This window comes from Ascaphus truei, chromosome 1, assembly GCF_040206685.1.
Source record: "Ascaphus truei isolate aAscTru1 chromosome 1, aAscTru1.hap1, whole genome shotgun sequence".
Taxonomy (NCBI): domain Eukaryota; kingdom Metazoa; phylum Chordata; class Amphibia; order Anura; family Ascaphidae; genus Ascaphus; species Ascaphus truei.
The window spans coordinates 15,782,343-15,804,427 of record NC_134483.1 but is presented as its reverse complement, the minus strand read 5'-3'; the positions used below and the strand labels follow the sequence as shown (position 1 = coordinate 15,804,427).

General features: G+C 43.0%; 1 pseudogene; it reads right to left on the bottom strand.

Annotated features, from left to right (window-relative positions):
• Positions 1 to 1,207: 1,207 nt before the first annotated feature.
• LOC142468002 (cholesterol side-chain cleavage enzyme, mitochondrial-like) lies at positions 1,208 to 16,831 on the bottom strand (annotated as a pseudogene).
• Positions 16,832 to 22,085: the final 5,254 nt, after the last annotated feature.

Sequence of the window (22,085 nt, the reverse complement as noted above, 5' to 3'; positions counted from 1 at the left end):
GACTTCAGCTCCCTGTTTCCTGGGGCCTGCTGCTCATTCTCTATTGCAGAGGCCGTGTCCTGGTTCCTGCGCTGAAGTGGAGGATTCTCCAGCCCGCTCAGGACTCTTGCGCTGAAGCACTGATCTACCACTGCTGCCAGGCGGTGTGTCCACTCCGGTCTACCTATCACTTCCTGAGACCAGTACCATGGGCTATGGTCGCCACACGCGCAGAGTCCACTCCCGCGCTCACGCTCCTAAGCTGAAGCGGGGAACTCCTGACTACCTGTTGCCAAACTCCTGCTTGAACAACGTTTACCCTGATGTCTCCAGTCCTGACCCTGACATCGTCTACTGACGTTGCTGCCTTCTCCAGTCCTGACCCTGCTACGTACGACTACGAACTGCACAATCCGGATCAGCCTGCGCGGTCTAAGGTCTGTGCTTTTACAACCCCATCTCAGCCACGCGGTCCGACCCAGGTTTGTGGCGAGCACTACTGTGACACCGTGATGTTTTTCCCACATTTCATCCCACATTTACACGTTGCCAAATATATTACTCCTTCAGTCTTGCAGTTAATAACATTTCTCATGCTATATTGTTTGTTCCCGCATGATCCATTAAACTGTTTTGAAGGTTGAATATATTTGCACGCCTTACAGGCACCACACCAATAATTACCTACTACTTTGTTGGCATCCAGCCACGTTGTAGTGTTATGGCTTTGGTAGTGACTGTGCACAATCGGTCCGAGAGGTTTGGTGGGCGTCTGTATGTTATGGAAGCCTGGGGATGTAAGACTTTTTTTTTTTTAATCGTCATCCTCTAAGAGGACGTGCCAGTGCTGATTGAGTGTGTTTCTGATTTGTCTCCATTGCTTATTATAGGTCCCTATTATTCATATAGGTTGGGTACCTTCATGTTCGGGTTTCTTGGAATAAAGGAGTGTCCCTCTGTCTGTTTTTGCTCGTTTGTAAGCCCTATTTACACAAGAACGGCTATATCTTCTGTTGAGGAACTTAGTTTTCATTATTGCAGATTGAATCTCAATCTTTGGACGAGGAGCAATTCCTTCTGACTCGTAAGAGATAACACCATCATGACAGCAGTACTGCATCGACGTTTAGAAATACTGCATTGAAACTAAATACTGCATCAACTTAGATATGCAACATCAAAACTCAGGAATTCTGCATCGAAGTATTGAAATACAGCATCAAAACAATCAAATTGAATCGACACTGATTATCAAGACGTGTGACGTGAACGCTGCCCCCTCTGGTGGCTGCTCTGGGGAGAGCAGATGGTCACCGCACAGATGGGTCTCACATACGTGTACAAGGAAAAGCTGCATCTCCATCTCCGCGATCCTACGTCCTATACACTGCCGAATCCAAAACCCAGACCTTTTGAAGTGGGTGCATAATCTGCCCAGCCAGTGCTCAGGAGAGAAACGTTCCGGGGATGGGAAGATGTCCGGGTTACGACCCATCGCATACAGCCCGGCCTGGACCAGAGTCCCCTGGGGTATAGGGTAGTTCTGGATCGGTTTCCCGCTGTGTGTATCTCTGCATGGTGATCGCCACGGGATGCAGCCTGAGCGTTTCCTTCACGGCAGCTTTGACCAGTGGGATGCTCTTTAGCAGGGTGACGAGGTCACTCCCAGAAACCTCTCTGGCTGCAGTGACCTCTGACCTAAGCCTCTCCTGCACGTCCGGAGAGCGGGCCAGCGTACATAGCCCACTGCAGTGTCATGGAGGTCGTGTCCACTCCTCCGGCCATCAGCTCGGTCACTGGCCTTGATGTCCTCTAGAGGAAGCTGCTCCTGCAGGAGAAGACTGGACAGGACCCTGGAATATACACTGGCCACTGCTTCAGGGCCCTGTATACAGCTATCAGCGTGGTTAAAGATGGTGACCCGGACATGGTCAGTCCATATTCTTGAGTTGATGCCCCGGAGCAGGCGAGGGGGCAAATACAGCATCGGAGTGGTCGTTTGGAACATGTGTCATGAAGTCTATACACTTCTGAGACTCAGTGCCTGGAGGAGTCAGACGTTGGCCATATAAGACGTAGCACACAGAATCCAGTGTGAATCGGAAGAGCTCATTGGACAAGTCAGCTGTCCACTTCCCCCGGCCGCTCCTCTCCACCTGAGTGTAAGCTCTGCGGACAAAGTCCTGGTCCACTGGCCGCTCTTGAGAAGCATCCCATAACTCGTTAGTCACGATATTCCACCCACGGCTGCACACTGAGACTCTTGGGGTAGGGACCCTCCACCTGGAACATAGACGCCGCGTCTCCCAGGTGCAGGATGTGCACACTGTCGTACGTACCCAAGATCTCCCTGTATATGGGGCCATTGCACTGGAAGTACAAGTCTTACTAAATCTGTATACAATAGGTCTTATATCATTAAATATTCTCTGCAACATGAGGGCTTTTGGCGTATAACACCTGAGGACATAGGTTTAGCTAAAATGTACAGAAATTGATCATAAATTACATAAATAAATATAAATACTTGGTCATCAACTGCTTAATTGTAAAATTTTAGTTGGGGGAGGAGGGGACAGGGGGGGAAAGAGAGGAGGAGAAACCCCCAAATGTACAACATACAACTCAACTGGCATAATTTTCTTTTTTTGGAAGGGGGGAGGGGTAACGGGATCAAATGCTTTGGACTTCAACAGCCGAGACACATGTTAACACAAGTTGTAGAAGCAATATACTCAAAATTGCAGACCAAGTAATATCCTACGTGTGTTTTTTATTAAATCTGTTCTGTACTATGAGAATATAATTGTTTAAAAAAAAAAAAAACCCTGCTACAACTCTAAAATAGTGGACTAAGCATTTTTTGTTTCTATAGGAACATTTTTACAGTCACATCCCCTTCTGAAACAGGCCCTGGCACACCCCTTTTTAAGCCCTGCCCTCTCTCTAGCAGTGTCCCAATTGCATCCAGTGACTGCCTGGTCACATGATTTTTCCCCACTGAACTTTGCATCTTTGGTTTTCTTCTGCTGCACTGACAGCCATTTAATGAACCCCCGAGCTGAATCTTCGCCGATTGATCACAGGAGAACGGATTGATCGGCAACTTGGTTAATTACTTAGTGTGTGGATTGTAGTGATGCACATATTAAAGGGGTGGGGGGGGGAAATACATTTAAAAAAAATGTCAGCCTGACCTGTTGCTTTAAGTTTGTTAATCAAATAGAAAGCGAGAGGGAGAACACTTTTCCGTTTAACTCTATTAGGGCGAGAGCATGTTCAGCGCTTACCCGTGCTAAGCCATGCTCACGCTTACCAGTCAGTCGCTGCAGCCGCAATGAGAGCGGCTTTAGCAGGGGCTCGCACATGCTCCCGCAGTCGTGTGGAGGTGACAGTCAGATTTAAATTTGCGTGCTGAGGGGAGCGGAGGGCTGGTCCCATGAGCGGTTCGCCCAATGAGAGCGAACCAGCTTTGTGATGTCGCCCCCAGACAGCGCATGGACTAAGGCCAGGGAAAGCACCCGCTTTCCCTCAGCCTCCGCACGGCTGAAGTCCCTATGGACTCAGCCTTAGTGTTCGTGTTCCCTCTAACAAAATGATTATGCTGCTTTGCATTTTTTCCTGTTACTTGTGTAAAACTGCACCTAAATCATCATGCAAAGCGTTTTTTTTTTGTTTTTTTTACCTTGGCTGGGAGGGGAGAGGTGGTGTAACTTCAGCCAGGTCACCTGCAAAACAAAAATTAGTTCACATTCAGATAGGACGCTGAATAAGCAGACTTTTTCAAAACATTGTCAGAGAAGTGAAGCAGAGTTTTACAAATGCTACATAGATTTAAAATTCCGTCCAATTGGCTTCATTCAGCGCTTCAGTGCCGGGGTGTCGTGTATCCTCGTGGCCACGGACCCTCTGGCTCTTCCGCATGACGTGACCGCTTTTCGGAACGATCACGCAATGCTGCTTCAGTTCTGGCGATTTGCCGGACGTTACAGGGAGGGGATGGACATGTACCAAGAGCAAGGGGCAATGACGTACAGTACATCATAAGGGCCGCTGGGGTGGCACTTTTAAGGACGTACACTGTATGTCAATAGGGCATTGACGGGGTCAAAATGATTCAATCGCCCTTAACGTACCAATTTTACTTTTGTATAATTTTGAATTTTTTTTGAGCCCACTGAATCCACGTATAACAGCTTCTTAGGTTAATCTATTTAACAAGATATTGCTTCATAATCACTATACAAAATAAAAAAAATTATTTACCTATAGATGAGGACTGACAAGCCGCCCGAAGACATTTGATAGAGATTGTTGAACTCCCTCAGAGCATATTTACCATGGAAATTATACATATTACTGTATTTAACAATACTTCTACAAGTCAGGTCTTTATCAGGAGTCCATCAATTACATTTAAATCTATTAAACATACCATGGTCCTTGTTCACATTCACAGTGACCCTTGGAAGCTCCTCCTTTACCAAAGTAATGACAGTGAGATGTTGAGTAGGTGACATGTATTTGATCTGATTTAAAAAGACTCCAACACGAGAGGCGCATGTGCGACGGCAAGGAGCATGGTCGCATAGGTTAGGAGCTCCCTGCCTCGCTTTACTGATAAAGCTGAAACCTAACACAATCCCCTAAACTGCTGCCAAACACCCCAAATCTCATACACATCGCCCCAGGATGTCCAGGAAAGGGCCCAAGGTGACAAAAAAGAAGGGGCTGCCGGAGTACTTCGGCCGCGCCAAGATGAGCGGAGCGGGAGCAGAAATGGCGCCCAATTCAAATGCTGACATCCTCAAGTTAAAGTTACGGCAGTAGTTGCATTCAGTTAAGCTGCTAAAAAAAAAAAAAAAAGTTGTCGCCACATCCCAAAGGTTCCATGCCACAGACAGGCCCCCACCCCCAGAGGGAGTGATGCGACCACCAAACATCAGAACACTACCTCTGACAGCATCGAGCCAAGGAAGGCCCCGATCAAAAAAAAAAAAAAAAACCAATAAAAAATCGGCCTGCACTTTCCACAAAAGATGTCCCCTACACAAGATAGCGAAAGTACCTGAGTTGGCGGGAATCCACGGTGAGGTGCAGAAGCCGGAAGAGGGCGAAGAGCGGAAAGCAGGACAGTGCGCCCATACCTCTGCACTGGTGAGACCCAAAATGGCGGCGGCCCGGAAGCGTGTCATCAGCTGGAGCCGGAAAGGACGACGCCATCTTGGAGGTGGCGCGTGGACGGACCCGGCCGGCGCAGGCGGATGACGTCAGCGTCCAGGGAAACCAAGGCCGGAAGCCCCGAAAGATGGCCAAGGAGCGCCGGACCGGCAAGCTTGTTGAGAAACAGGCACTGCAGAGGACAGAGGGTGGCGGCAGGAAGTTTAAATGACAAGCGGCACCGAGATAGGCGCAAGGGGAAGAGAAGGGTCGCCGCGTACAGCGGAAAAGAGGAAAGTAGAGGGGAAAGGAGCGGTGTTAGTAAGAGGGGAGGGACAGAGAGTGGGGGATAAGAAAAGAAGCAGCATAAAGTGAGAGGTATGTGAACAAGTGTCGGTGTGAGGTGAGAGAGAAAAGGGACGGGGAGGTCTATTTTGATCTGGTTTGACTGATTGGCCGGCTTGTTGAACAGCAATTCTGCTTGTTGCCAAGTAGAACAAAGAAAAAACAGCCAAACAAATATAAAAATTAAACCAACATGTGCACTGTAAATAAAATAAAGTGCACTAAAAATAAAGGGTCAATTCAAAAGAATCCATAATTAGAGATACCGAGCAGAGCACACCGCCTGATGCCCACTGGGAGGCAAACTCTGAAACCGTCCCAGTGGACTCGGCGTGCGTGTACTCTGCCCGGATACGGGAGTGCACCAGCGCCCGGAACATGGCCACGATATTTGTTGGGTCCCCCTCTCCAAACACTGCTTCCTGTCTTCTAAATGGCTAGCTTAGCCAATGCCAGGAGCAGGTTGACGAGGAGATCCCTAGGGTTATTGTCCCGGGACACTGGGCACCCAAAAATAAAAAGGTGAGGGGAAAAGTGCAGCCAGAACTGCAGGAGAAGGCTCCTCAAGGTGGATAAGAGGGGCTGCAGTCTGGCGCAGCTTAAATAAATGTGATACACGGACTCCCGCTCGTCACAGAAGGGACAGTTGGCGGAGGAGTCTATGATGTGGGCCAAATACTCTCCCGTGCTCAGTGCACCATGGTGGACTCTCCAACTCAAATCCCCGGCGGGACAGGGAACCAACTCCGATTAGAGTTCCCTCCACCGGGGCGCCTCTCCCTCGTTCGCAGGAAGAACCCACCTCCAGATGGTACCGGGGAGGGTGACAAGGGCGAGGTAGTGCACTATATGGAGCATGAGAGAGTACAGGCCTTTCCTCGGCATGCCGCGGAAACATGCCGGGGACATGTCCCCCAACATGCTGAGGTTGGGGGAAAGAGGAGCCCGAGGGGGTTGCCGTGGTCTTGGTTCCACGCAAAGATCCGGAGAGCTGGGGTTGATAGGTTGGCAGGGCTCTCCGGTCTGCAATACCCCCTCGATGAAGATGCGTGAGTCAGGGTGGATGGCATCTTTAATCTCTTGGATCAAACGACGAGGGACGCGGGCAGTAAGCAGACCCATACGGTGCGCGAGCACCTCTATCCCTACCCAGTCCCATCGCCCGTCGTCCAGGAGATCCCCGACTCTGGTCACCCACGCCAGGATTAGTCAGCAGCAAATAGAGGGTGAACCCAACATCCGAGCCCCCACTGCCGGATTATACAGCAGGGGCTCGGCGAGGAAATCAACCCCCACCGCCTGTCCCTTCCTGGTCGCGGAGACCTGGTTCCAGGCCTTTAGTAAGTCCCGGTAGTATGCCGGCAGCACCGAGAAGTCTCTACCTAACTCCTTGGGCCTGATGATAAACAGTTGCCGGTTATACCCCATATTGCGCAGCTGGCGAAAGAAACTGGTCACCAGCTGGCACCACTGCGGAGACGGATATGCGAATAGGTATCTCTGCAGGTATTGGAGGCGGAAAGTGTGTATTTGGGAGCAGACACACACCACTCCCTGTCCACCCTCCTCCAAAGGGAGGCACGCAACTCCCGCAGAGACCCAATGCTTCCCCATCCAGAGAAAGTCCAGCAACTTGCTCTGGATCTTGCTGACAAATTTAAAAAAGACATTTATTAAATGACATCCAGACATCTACAGTGAACTCACATACAATAAAAAAAGCCCCCTGACTCTCCAACGTTGCCCAATGTCAAAGTCCTGCCGCAAGATGCTCCGTCTCCGCGTCCGGAGTGCAGAGAGATGGCACACCTCTGCTCGGCTGCAGCTGCGACTGTTTGAGCTGGCTACGGAAGCTTCCGTGGGACACAAACAGGTAGGAAATAGAGCAACGCGTTTCTCCGTGCAAACGGATTCCTCAGGCTCATAGAATGGTGTTGGAGGGTCATATCAGCATATATAGACCCTTTGCAATGTCTAATTGTTAATTGGAAAAGGCTGTTTCACACAGACATCTCCCTAGTGTTCAATACATTCCAATTACATATTGGTTCCTTTGTAACTGTGTTATAATTGAGCTGTTTACTGCTCTACATTACTACTTGTATTAGGAGTATTCTCCTTTCAACCTTTATAATGTTTAAAACCATGAAATATCTTATTCAATCTCTACAACTCTTAAAGATTGGTTGTTACCACTAGAGGTACCTTACTCAATTGTGCATTATTTATAAAGCAAATTTAAAGATATAGACATCATAAAGCAAACAAAATTCTAAAACTACATTCTTTATACAATAATCTTTAAAACCTAGCACCTTAAAAATGTATTTAAATTAAAAATTAACATCCATTTAATATATTTAAAAACGCATATAGAAAACTTTCAAAACATTTCAGATACATATATATATCTAAAAATAGAAAGATGGGGGAAAAAAGGGGAAATAAAACAAAATTAACGATGGATTGAACACAATGCACAGATATAATTTTTTGGATATTGTAGCTGGGAAAAGACAAAATAGTCTTGAGCTGCAGATTGTGAACACATTTATATAAATGCTGCAATGTCCAGATCTACATTTAGACCATTGGGGCTTAATGTTTTCAATTGATAGATCCAGAACGTCTCCCTTTGACTGAGACGCCTGAGTCTATCGCCACCCCTCCAGTTTTCAGTGAACAACTCTAGTCCCCTATAGAGTAATCCCGTTGGGTCTCCCCCATGTACTTGGCTGAAATGCAGGAGGACACTGTGAGTGGTCAAACCTCTCCTAATGTTGCCTATGTTCCAGTATGCAGACCTTTAGACTTCTTGAGGTCAGGCCCACATACTGGAGTCCAAACGGGCACTCAAGAAGGTATACAACAAATACTGTTATACAGTCTATAAAATGTTTGGTTTTAAAAGTTTATTTAGTAACATTACTACTGAAGTTCAATTTATCTTTCATTGCATGTTTACAAGCTTTACAATTAAAACATTTTAAAAAGCCCATTGGTTTGGGTAGCCAGTTGTTACTCTGTGTTTTTGTCTCTTTTCTGTACACACTTGGAACTAATTGGTTTTTAATGTTTTCCGCTCTTTTAAAAATAACACGCGGTACCTCTGGTAGATGGTCTCTTAACACCGTATCCTTGCACAAAACGTGCCAACGTTTTTTTAGGATATTGCCAATCTTGTGAGCTTCATCTTGTTATAAAAGGTACCACATAATCTGTGTTGCCTTTTTTTAAGTTTGGGCGTCATAAGTTCATCTTTGCTTAGCTGTAGAGTTCTAGACAATGCTTTTTCAATCACTTCTAGTTTGTAATCCCGTTCCTCAAATTTTGCTCAAGATTTCTGCCTGCTCGCTAAAAACCTCCATCTCTGTGCAGTTGCGCCTAATACGGCGAAATTGGCCATAGGGTATATTATTCAACTATCTATGGTGGTGACAACTGCTATTAAGGAGGAAATTGTTAGCATCAACCTCCTTGAAGTAAATTTTAGTTTTTATAATGTTATTCTCAATATATATTGTTAAGTCAAGGAAGTTGATGCTACTGGAACTACTCTCTGATGTGAAGGTAAGGTTTACTTGGTTGTTATTGATGTGGCCCAGGAAAAGATCCAGGGCTTCCTTACTCCCCTGCCAGATGAAAATGACATCATCGATGTATCTTTTCCATAGGACTATGTTTGCTCCATAAGGGTTACCAGACCAAATATTAGTCTCTTCCCAGTGGGCCATAAAAATATTGGCGTAACTTGGAGCAAACCTAGTCCCCATTGCTGTACCACATTTCTGTAGAAACATAGATCCATCAAACCAAAAAAGGTTGTGTCTCAAAATAAACTTTATTCCATCTAACAAGAAACATTTCTGTTCCTGCGGGATCAGAGGGTCACCCTCCAAAGCAACCCTTACTGCTTCACAACCATAGTCATGCCTGATGGAAGTGTATAAGGAGGTAACATCACAAGTTACCAACGTAAAATTCTCCTGCCACTGTAACATTGATAAAATATTTAAAACCTATAAGGTATCTTTAAATACGATTTGGCACTGGTGGCATATTTTTGCAAGTATATGTCAACATATTCCAAAAAATTCTGAGTGAGGGACCCAATACCGGAAATAATGGGCCTCCCCGGTGGTTTCAAACGGTTTTTGTGGATCTTGGGCAAAAAATAGAACACTGCCCTAACTGGTTCTGATTTTAACAGATAAGTGAACTCTTTCTCACCCAAGATCCCTATGTCCTTTGCCTCACTCAGAATGCTTGTCAACTCATCTTGATATGCCTTAGGGGGATCCCGTTCGAGTTTTTCATAGGTTTTTGAATCGCTAAGAATACGTTGGGATTCTGAGAGGTAATAGCTGGTGTCCATTACTACCACCCCCCCCCCCCTCCTTTATCTGCAGGTTTTATTGTAATGCTGTTATCTTCATTCAGGGTTTTTAGTGCTTGCCTTTCCTATTTATTTAAATAATCATGGTATTTACTCCCTTTATTGACTAATTGTTTGAAATCATCCATAATGAGTCGATTAAAAACCTCTAGGTACTGTCCTTTTCAATGACTTGGATAAAAACTGGATCTGTTTGAATGGACAAATCTATCGGGCACAATCAAATCAGTCTCTGTTATTGCTTTTATTTGTGCAAATTGCCCTATTCCTTGACTCACTCTGCTTTTAAGAAAAAAACGTTTAATCGTTAGTTGGCACAGGTATTTCTGCGCATCTATAAAGAGATCAAAGCCACTTAAGCCCCGTGAGGGTGCAAAATTTAATCCTTTAGCTAGAACTTTCGTTTGTACTTCATCCAATACTTTTGAGCTTATGTTAAAAACACTGCTCAATGTGTTGGCTTTTTGCTCCCGACGTTTCCTTCCTCCCCTTTTCCCTCTCTGCCTCTTTTTTTCCCTTTCCCCTCTGCTGTCCCGGATACTCCAGGGTCGTCCAGGCAGGAGAACTGATTCTTTATCGCTATAGGTGACTGGGGTGCCTGCTCTAAAAAAGAGACCCCAGTTCTGTTTCTGTCTGCACGCTCCCAAATGGGGCTTTTTTTTGCAACATGATCACTCCTCCTATCTCTATAGTCTCTCCTTTCTCTTCTATCATCATACCTCTCTCTTGATCTTTCCTCCCTGGACCTCCTGGATGATCTATCCCTCCTAGGTGATCGTTCCCATCTTGGTGAGCGTTCCCGTCTATCCCGCCAATCATTCCTGGGATATCTATAGTCCCTTGTATGGCAATATGAGTCCCCCCCTTTTCTATGGTAATAGTTAGGGTGTCTCTGCTCCGCCTCCCTCACATATTCCCTGTCGTGTCTTGTAAAACTGCCCGACTGGTGACTGGTATTGGGATGGTTATCTCTGCTCTTTTCCTTATGTTGTTGTTGGGGTTTTAACTCTTTTCCATTTGTATTACTCTTCTTCTCTTCTTCCTCTGATTTTTTGGGGGGTGAAGTATTGCTATTTTTAATTGAGCTCTTCCTACCTCTTGGTGGGTTAAAGGATGTCTTCCTTTCTCTCCCCACCATGCAATTACTCATATCCCTTTTCTTCTGGTCTCTTGTTGAAGATCTGTCCCATTTCTTCTGTTTTCCGTCCCTTTAGTCTTCCTCATCCCTCATAATTTTTTTATTTTATTTATGAGGATGTTCCTTTCTAGGGTATCTAGTTCATCTGATAGTTTTTTATTGAGTGAATTAATAGAGGGACAATCCATAAGGGGCTCAAGGACGGCCTTAATTTGGTTAATGCAGGAAAAGACTGGACAGGACCCCGAAATATACACTGTCTGACCGCTGCGTCAGGGCCCCGTCTATACCCTGTATACAGCTATCAGCCTGGGGTAAAGATGGTGGCTCGGACATGGTCAGTCCATATTCTTGAGTTGATGCCCCGGAGCAGGCGAGGAGGCAAATACAGCATCGAGTGGTCATTTGGAACATGAGTCACGGAGTCTACACACTTCTGAGGCTGTGTCTATATAATCCTGGAGGAGTTCGAGACGTTGGCCATATAAGATGTAGCACACAGACTCCAGTGCGAATCGGAAGAGCTCATTGGACAAGTCAGCTGTCCACTTCCCCAGCCGGTCCTCTCCACCTAAGTGTAAGCTTTGTGGACAAAGTCCTGACCCACCTGGTCCAGCAGTGTCAGGAAACGGGCCACCCCACTGACCGACTGCACCTCGTGGTTCAGCGCCAGCCGGTGACATCACCACTCCTGCTTGCTCTTGAGAAGCACCCTGTATCTCTTGTTGCGATAGTCATGATATTCCACCCACGGCTGCACCCTGAGACTCTTGGGGTAGGGACCCTCCACCTGGAACATAGACGCCGCGTCTCCCGGGTGCAGGATGTGCACACTGTCGTACGTACCCAAGGTCTCACTGTATATGGAGCCATAGCGCTGGAAGTTCTCCACCATCAGATGATGGATGGTGTGGAATCCGTCCTTCCTCCAGAAGCGATAGAGCCCTCACCAGCTGCACCCCCAGTCTCCGGCAACTGCTCATAGGGTAAGGGTCTGCTCCCCGGGTTGGACACGGCATCCACGGAGGGGAACCCTAGCACAGAGTGCCAGCTCTGCAGCCCAGGGGCGCCGAGGAGAGCTGGTAGCCCTAGGTCTCTTTCTCTCTCTGCAACTCACATTGTGGAGTACAATACAGGGCATGGTACGAAATCACGAAGCAAACACAGGATCCTCAGCGTCTCAAATGGACGGCGTGTGCCTCCGTCACAAACTCCTATGTCACTTCCGGTGACGACTCGTCTCTGGGCGGAACTGAGCAGGGGGTTCACTATCACTGCAGCGCAGATCACTCTGTTGCTGTCAGGAAACTGGATTCTACGCGTTTCGCTGTTTAGCTTCATCAGGAATTTGTTTCTGACTTATGTGGTGGGGTTTATATAGGCAGTATCCCCTGCTATTCTAAATTGGCACTCATAGATTAAAGGTGATACTATGTGTGAGTATCACCACCAAAAAGCCTAATGTGATTGCATACCTGAGCATCGAATATAACTATATACAATTACATGAAATACAAGTGTGATTTAATACAAATAAACACAAATAAAAATAAAAATATATAATAAAATATGTAGTAAGAGTATAAATAAACAGGACTATGTCTATACTAGGGCACAGTTGGATTCTGTAGGGATAAATGAGGAAGAAAAAGACGCACAAGAGTATATCAATACATATAGATTCACATAAGTCACAGGACAATCACAAATGTAATTTTAATACAATAAGTGTGTATGTGTAATAAATATATATATATATATATATATATATATATATATATATATATATATATATATATACCAGAAAATAGCCTTGTTAGTCCAGTTGCGATAGTGCAGAATAAATGAGTTCTTCAGTATTAGGTGATACATTTTTATTGGACTAACAATTTGTCATAGGACAAGCTTTCAAGAGTTCTCTCTTCTTCAGGTCGGCAATACTGAAGACCTGAAGAAGAGAGGAGAACTCTCGAAAGCTTGTCCTATGACATAAATTTAGTCCAATAAAAAAAGATATATCACCTAATACTGAAGAACTCATTTATTCTGATATATATATATATATATATATATATATAATACTGAGTTAAGTTATGGTGAGTAAAAAAAGTGACAAAAACCCTCCACAGGAAAGCAAATATAACTGTATGCTCATCTGCATGTCTTAGGCAGGTCTGCAACCCCGCCTTTCCCCATTATCACCCAGCATACAGCACTTCCACTGCAGCAAGGGATTCTGGGAAATGCTGCAATGGAAGTGCTGTATGCTGGGTGATAATGGGGAAAGGCGGGGTTGCAGACCTGCCTAAGACATGCAGATGAGCATACAGTTATATTTGCATATTTGCTTTCCTGTGGAGGGTTTTTGTCACTTTTTTTACTCACCATAACTTAACTCAGTATTATGGTTTAGCCTATCCCATAGCCTCTCTTGCATTCCCAGTAAAATCAACCCCTCACCGATGAGACCCATCAAGGTCGAAACAGCTGTCTGTGGGTGGTTTTCTGGGTATGCACCTTAACCCTGGCTGTGCTCAAAGCTGTGACCATGCAGCAAGCTTAAGCCTATAGGGAACCATGTTAAAAATGGTTATTGAGGCAAAAAGTGACACTGTGTGCTCATTTGCATGTCATTTTCCAGAATCCCTTGCTGCAGTGGAAGTGCTGTATGCTGGGTGATAATGGTGAAAGGCGGGGTTGCAGACCTGCCTAAGACATGCAGATGAGCATACAGTTATATTTGCATATATATATTGACCTAGGCGCAAATAAGAAAGGGAGAGAAAGAAAGGGAAAAAGAAACATCATAAGGTAGTATGTCAAACAATTCGAATAATTAATTGGTGAGATATGCACTTACAGTTATACAAGTAAGTATTAGCCTTTTATCCACTCTGGGATCAGGAGCTCAGCTTGGGGGTCTTTTGTGTCTCTGCCTGGAACTCTCCGTTCTTCAAGGTAACTGTTAACATGGTATTCCACAGCAGTCGCAGTGCGCCTGTATATAGGAATTATGTCTTGCAGACAGATCTCATAGAGAGATAAGATAGGGAATAAAAAGGAAAAACAATATAGTGTAAAACCTTTTTAAATATAAAATTAGTAAAGCAACTAAATAGGTATCCAACTCACATTCTGTGAGTCATAAAAGAGCAATTGAGAGTAATAACGAGTCTCTCACACTCGGTGGTGGATGAACGCCGGCTCACAGTCCAGCTAACTCGCGCGATCACTTACGCATCATGTGGCCTCAGCCCTCGCGAGATCTCGTCTCAGTTGTTGAAAGTTCACTGCTCCGGGGTGGGGAATCAGCTTGTCTGCTCGTCTCACTGCTCATAGAATGCCCGCCCTACGCGTTTCTCCAATGTGGCTTTGTCAGGGGCTGCTATATTTATATCCTTGTTTAAACCTTTTGGAACTAGAGTATTCATTTTATGTATCCAGTAAGTTTCCGGCTTTGCCAATGTATTAAGTCTGTTACCTCCCATCCAGTGTGTGGGGATATGTTCAATACCTTTATAAGTGAGGTGTTTAGGATCCGGCTGGTATTTCATTTTAAAGTGCAATGACACTTGGTGGGTAAGTCAACCTTTTCTAATATTGCCTAAGTGTTCCAATATTCTTTCTCTGAGTGGACGTGAGGTCCTACCGATATATTGGAGTCCACACGGACATTCAAGCAAGTAGATGACATAGGCTGACTTACAGTTACTGTAATTCTCTATGGTAAATATTTTGCCAGTATGGTTACATTTAAATGTAAGTTTCTCTGTGTGTTTGTGGATACAGGTTTTACATATAATGCAGCCGTAGTATCCATTAGGTTTATCTAACCAGGTATTACCGGTCGTTGACCCCTTCCTTCTTAATGTTGTGGGGGCCAATTTTCCCTTTAGATTAAGAGATTTACTGAAAATTACACGTGGTGTTTCAGGTAAGTGATTAAGTATTGGGTCATTTAGAAGAATATTCCAATTTCTCTGGATGATTTTCCTTATTTGATGGGCTTCTCTGTTATATTCAGAAATAAAAGAAATCCCAAAGTTTTGGTCTCTCGTTGGTGTTTTTTTTTAGATGTATTTATCAATTCTTTATGACTCAGTTTGTCTACTTTTTCCTTAGCTGTTGTGATAGTGTCTTCTTTATAGTTTCGATCTGTACATTTTTTCACCAGAATTTTGGATTGTTCCTCATATACAGTACTGTCAGTACAATTACGTTCGACTCTTCTTAGCTGGCCGTAAGGGATATTTTTGATGCAGCTAGGATCATGACAGCTGGACTCAAGTATAAAATTATTAGAATCTATAGACTTAAAGTAGGTTTTTGTTTAAAGACTGCCATTGTCTACATATAAAATTAGATCTAGGAACTCGATCTCAACATGGCTGATCTTGCATGTGAACTTAAAGTTATGATTGTTTTGAATAAATGAGGCTAAAAAGGACTCTAGTGATGTTTGGTCACCTCCTCAGATAATTACAATGTCATCTATGAAACGGCGATATAGGACCAGATCTGCCCGAGCTCAGTCACGGGCCATATGGTACTATCTTCCCACTGGCACATGAAGATGTTAGCGTAGCTCGGAGCAAATCTGGTCCCCATCGCCGTTCCACATTGCTGCAAATAAAATTTCTCATCAAACCAGAAATAGATGTTAATTAATATGAACCTGATGCATTCGATAAGGTAGAGGGCCTGGTCTTCTCCTAATTCATCATCCTTTCTAAGGATAGTTTCTATAGCTCTACAGCCATCCTCGTGTGTTATTGATCTGTAGAGTGAAGTTACGTCCGATGTAGCTAGTATATAATTCTCCTGCCATATATTAGACTCCAAGCATTTTATAATGTCTGCAGTGTCCCTGATGTACGATCTCATATTTTTAACATTTTTACATATTTCTGCAGAAAGCAATCTATATATTCTGACAGATTTGTGGTGAGTGAATCTATCCCTGAAATTATGGGTCTATCTGGGGGATGCACCAGGACTTTATGAATTTTTGAAGTGAAATAAAATAATGGCACTTTGGGTTTCATTGTATAGATAACTAAACTCTTTCTCGTTTAGAATGTCTTCTGATTTGCTCTTTGCTAATAGAATTTTTAATTCCTTCAGGAATATATTCATAAGATTTGTCTAATGTTTTGTATGTATTACAGTCGTTAAGTATTCTATACGATTCTTCCATATAATAAGTTATCGAGAATAACAACCCCCCATCCCTTATCGGCCTGTTTTAATTATTTCTTCATTGTTTATTAGGCTATTCAGGGCTTCTTTCTTTTTTTAGACAGATTATGTTTAAATTTTGATTGTATACTATCCTTGGTCAACTTATCAAAATCTTCAATTATCATCTGATAGACTTCAAGATGGTGTCCCTTTTGGTGGCTTGGATAAAAGATTGATTTGGGTTTGAGGTTGGTATGGATATGAGCTACGGCTTTCCTATTGAGGCAATAAATCATCAGAGTTTTGCATGTCTACTCTCTCTTTCTATATTCATAAAGTGCCTTTTGACCGTCATTTTTCTGAGAAATGTATTTGCGTCGATGAATAACTTGAAATTACTCGGCATTTTGGTGGGTGCGAATGTAAGGCCTTTTTCTATCACATTAGTCTGAAATTTTGATAAACATTTTACTTAAATTAAAAATGCTGCTTTTATTCTGATCACTAGCAATTAACGTCTTTCTCTTCCTTCTCCCTCGTTTTCCTCTTTGCACCTTCTCTTTTTTGGTTCTGCTGGTGACCCTGTATTCCTGAGTGGTTGGAATCAGTTCTTTGTTTCCCATGAACTCCATGGGTCTCGTACCCCTAAAAAAACACTTTCCTTAGTGTGGTCATTGTCCTCAGCAAATCTAATATGTGGTGTATGATTGTCATATATCTCCCTGTCATTAGGATGGTGTTTGTTCTTAGTTTCTACTTTGGAATCTCTGTGGTCTGATGGCCTAAATTGGGATTGGTGGCCTCCTTCCCTGCTCTGATGTTTGGGTCTAGTTGCTTCTTCTCTATGGCTGTTGCCATCCGTAGGTGTGTGATGCTCCCTATCCTCCTGTGTGTTACGAGAGTGATTGAGATCTATATGTTTCTTAGTTGTCCAATTCCTCTGGTTACCTTTGTCATAATCGATGTGGTCCCTTAGGAATTTTTTTTATCTTTGACTAGGATAATCTCCTGCTCTAAATATTCTATCCTCTTTTGCAAAATGATATCATTTTGCCTAAAGGTAGCATGGTTAACAAATGGTTCCAATTTGTCTTTGATGACATTGATTTCTTTATCTAACCATTCAATTTTCTTTTTGTGTTGGTTAATGATGAGTCTCATGAGTTCAAATGATGAACTATCCAAGATGTTGTTCCATGTATTGATGAAATCCGTGTCATCTAGATCAAAGGAAGGGTTATTTTTCACTCTGAGTCCCCTTGGGATTCTTTACTTGCTATGTATTTTGCTAAATATATCAGATCCAACCATTTGCATATATCTTTAAACAGCAGTGATTCTAGTTTACTAAATTCCATGTCTATCATACAGTAATTTCACCTTCACAACACATTAAAAACACTATAAACTATAAAATATGTATGCATTTGTTGACATACCAACAACACAAACAAATATTCATAGAAAAAATCATGTGTTTATTTTTTTTGATTTTTTGATTTGTTACCGAGTAACTGGCCTGTTTGATGGCTCCCATCCAGTTTTTCATGGCCTACCTCCTCTGTTACTTGACGCTGCACTTTGTGGCTGGACAATTACTGCTGCACTTTGTGCCTGGGTATAGACTGGAAGAGTTTGTGGCTGGTTAAAGACTGGTGCTCTTTGTGCATGGGTATAGACAGGAGCAGTTTTTGTCAATGTTTTACAGAAAAAGGAAGTTCTTTCTGTTTGTGTAGTTGATCATTTTCTTTTTTCTTTTTTACCTCATGTAATCTGTACTAGATGTCTGCATCGCTTCAACCATCGTTGGGGATTCAAGATGAAAGCTTCTTACTTCAGAGAAGTCATCATTGGATGAAAGTTGCACATCAGTTTGTGGTGACAAAACGCCACCATAGAAAGAGCCATCATTGTTTGCGCTAAAGTGGCCTTCATTTGCTGTTGACTTTGTCTGAAGTTGATTCCCTTGTATTAGTGTTTACAAGAGTTTTGAGTGTGATATTCATTATATGCAATTCTTCTGGGATTTTGACGATGATATTTTTAATATTCTTCTTTTCTGATGCCATAGTTTTATGTACTCCCATAATTTCTTGATGGTGGGTATTTTGAATTTGAATCATCCTTGCTTCGGAGGCATCAATTGCTGCCAAACTGTCTTGTTGGTTTCTGGCATGATGTACTTGATGTGTTTGTGTTAATACTGGACTCGGAAGATAGTTACGTTCAATCTCTGTATGTAGAAAAAAAAAACACACCTAAGTCACATTTAACATTGTTCACATTTATATGTAATGTAGCAAGAAAAGAAAAAACCCGCTTAGGAGCACTCAGGTATACCGTTTGGAAAATAACAATTTATTAATTGACACAAAGAGATAGATAACAGTACAAAAATGTTAAAAATAAGGACCCCTGACACAAATACTACCAATAGAAACACTGTTGCATGATATAAGGATAAACTCACAATGAAAACCCTAATGCCTTATATACACTACCGACACACTTTATTAAAGTGTGGCCGGTACCGCAAGCCGGGATATTTCCCGGCTTGCTTGTGGCTGCCCCTCGGCGTGCCGCGCGTCATAGACGCGCGGTCACGCGTCTTCGGGAGCCTGCGCCCCCTGCACGCGCGTCCAGGGCTCCCCGAGGGAGCCCTGGTGTCCCGCGATCTGCGGGACGGCGGCAGGGGGTTCCGGGGGACCCGGCGAACCCGGTAGCGGTAGGGAGAGCGCCCCGATCGGAGGGCGCTCTTCCGCTGCTTCGGCGCGCGCCCGTCACACTCGGGCGCGCGCCAGGCTACTGCTGCGGCCAAGAACGGGCAAATGCTCGAATAAACTTGGCCGCAGCAGTAGATAACAATGTGAGAAACACTTTGTAATTGAGAAGGCCTGTAGTCTTACAACCAATAATATATCTATGTAATCCAGTTCTACACAGATCATATTGATGGCAGTAAGTAGGCCTTGTATGAAACCTAATTAAATGGTGGTAAACATGAGTGAATTAAGTGATTAATAATTGTTTAACGCCCATACTGTTATAGGCTCACAGTAAGTATCTTTCACAAACAGTAGGCCTGTATTATTACAATACTGTGTTTTGAGAAGGAAGCATTAAGTGTATGTTTTTGGAAAATACATGTATACCAGTTTAGATAGTACAAATATTATATATATATATATATATATATATATATATATATATATATATATATATATATACAAAAACTGTGTGTGTACATATATCCATACATACTACATATATATTACTAAACATTCACAGATCTGTTATTGAAAACAGAACTCATAAATGATTAAAGAACAAAATTAGAATGTTCAAGCAAGGTGAAGGTAAGTAATATTTAACACTTAATCATGCTATACACTGACAAGAAAGATGTTAGCAGTTGAATAGATGTGTGTTTTTAATTGCATGTGAATAATATTTACATGCAATGATTACATCAAGTAACACACCCAAATCCAATGTTTTGCAGGTAAGTAAATGGCAGCTTCTCTAAACATAGCAAGTGGGTCCTGGTGGACCATTATTGAGCAGATGATTAATACATAAATATTAATAACACCATTCATTAGGACTGTTAACATTTCCAAAAATTCACGTGTACAATGACATACTTGAATGTTTGGAAACAACAGGTCTTCACCATACATACAATATTCATTAGATAATCTGAAGTCAACAAAACAAGGCCAAAGGCATATTTACTTAATTATAACATTTATTTATTTTTTTCCTTTTGAGAGCGAGTCACAGGCCTGCTTGTTGTCTCTTGGATTTTTCTTTTCCGTTTGGGTACGACTTGAGTAACAACAGAGCCACTTTGAGTGGCCTGTGGCACTTCACGGGCAGGGCTTGTGGCCAGTGACTGGTCACGGGCAGGGCTTGTGGGCAGTGACTGTTCAAGGGCAGGGCTTGTGGCCAGTGACTGTTCATGGGCAGGGCTTGTGGCCAGTGACTGTTCACGGGCAGGGCTTGGGGGCAGTGACTCATCACGGAAAGGGCTTGTGCCCACTGACACATGTGAGCAAGTTGGTAGACAGTGCACAACTGATGGTTGGTCCGTTTCATGTTTGGCTTTTTTTGTTTGTGTCCAAAAACTGGTCAGTAGTAACTGCTTGTGCTTCTTTGTTTTTGCCGCCTCCTTTGTAGGTGTCAGCTCCAGAATTTCTACAAATGGCAGCGGTAGGATGTCAGGAACATGCACAGAACTTTCTGCTACTTGACCGGTAACATCCCGACCTGGGGAATGAACATCAGATGCATGGGGTGAAAAATGAGCACCATGTAAAGATCCTTCCTGTGATGTGTTGAAGTGGAAATTTGGTACTGTAGTCATTCTCAAGTAATTAGCTTGGGTTTGCTGAACAACTAATGCTTCGAATGAGGTGTTTATTTTTTGCAATTGTTTAGTCACTTCAATGAAGACTCTGTGGAGATGTGACAATTGTGATATCGTTTCTTCCTGCAATGATATCATCCTTTCGTACACTGTCATCAGATCAGAATGGTGACGATTTTCAGCTTCAACAATTTTTCCCTCAGAAGCTACTATTGCATCGTATGTGTTAGTTGATGGACGATTTGGCTGTGTAACTGTTTCAATGGGAACCTCTTCATGGTCACTTGATTGTATTTCTGTGTCTATGGCGGCATCATCATCATCTTCATCATCGTGTTCTAAAAATAAATGTACACATTATTAAATGGCATGTTAATCTCTGCTGTTTTACTATGTAATTATACTGTGTCATAAGTAACACCTGAGAATGGGTTAACAAAACACAGAACCCCAGCAAGGTGTCTGCCTTGACGTGGCTCGCAAGCTTACAACGCTTTGGCCAAAGGGTTAAACTAAATGACCCTACTTCAAGAGAATATATAAGTATTTTACTGTGTATTTCTGTCATGTTGGATGTAGCATTGGGCTTCTCTGTCGTCATAAGTAACACCTAACATGTTTCCATACGTTTTATAACCTCACATTAAAAACTACCTTGACTTACGAATAATGTTTGGACTCAGTATGAAATATGAATGAATGAAAACTTGCTCTAAACTCACAACTCCTACATGATAGTTAACATCACTAACACAATACATGTTGTCTTAAACTTCATTTTCACTGATACTAAGTAATCCTATTTAAAGAACATGTGCAAAACAAATAATGAACATGACAACATAACATATAGAAGTGCACATATTATATGGGCACCAACTCATATACTCACCTTCTAGGTGTGTTGAGCTGCATGACCCAGGTGAATACACTTGTTCCGTCTCAGGTGACACATGTCCTCCAGGGGCAACTATATATAACAATAACATTAGTTGTACATTTATATGTGTAAATATTGAACAAACAGTTATTGTATGTTCTGTATTTATGAGTAACTAACAGCATCAGTTCCTTAACCGAAAATGTGTGTGTGAAAGTGAACATAAATAGTTGTAATAACAATGTACATGCCTGTGTACTTAGAACTTTTGAGTTCCTTAACATACAACATACTATGTTTCTGCAGTAATGCGTTAGGATAAATTGATTAAATTTGTACATACAAATCATATGTTGTGTAGTCATATCAGTATCATAATGTACATAACTATCATGAGATGAACATTCACAATGGTTATCATGAAGGTGGTCATATTGCAAAAAGTTTCGTTTTTGGTACAGGATATGTGTGGTACATTAATAGAAGATGTGGCACACCTGAATGTGGCTGTCACTCAACAAGACAACACATGCAGTGTGTGATAATGTGTTGTTGATAGCAGTTCAACTATAGATATGAGTGAACTAATGTGTGACGTACGGTTTGATAACTAATGACTTGTTGGGGCATTTAGTAC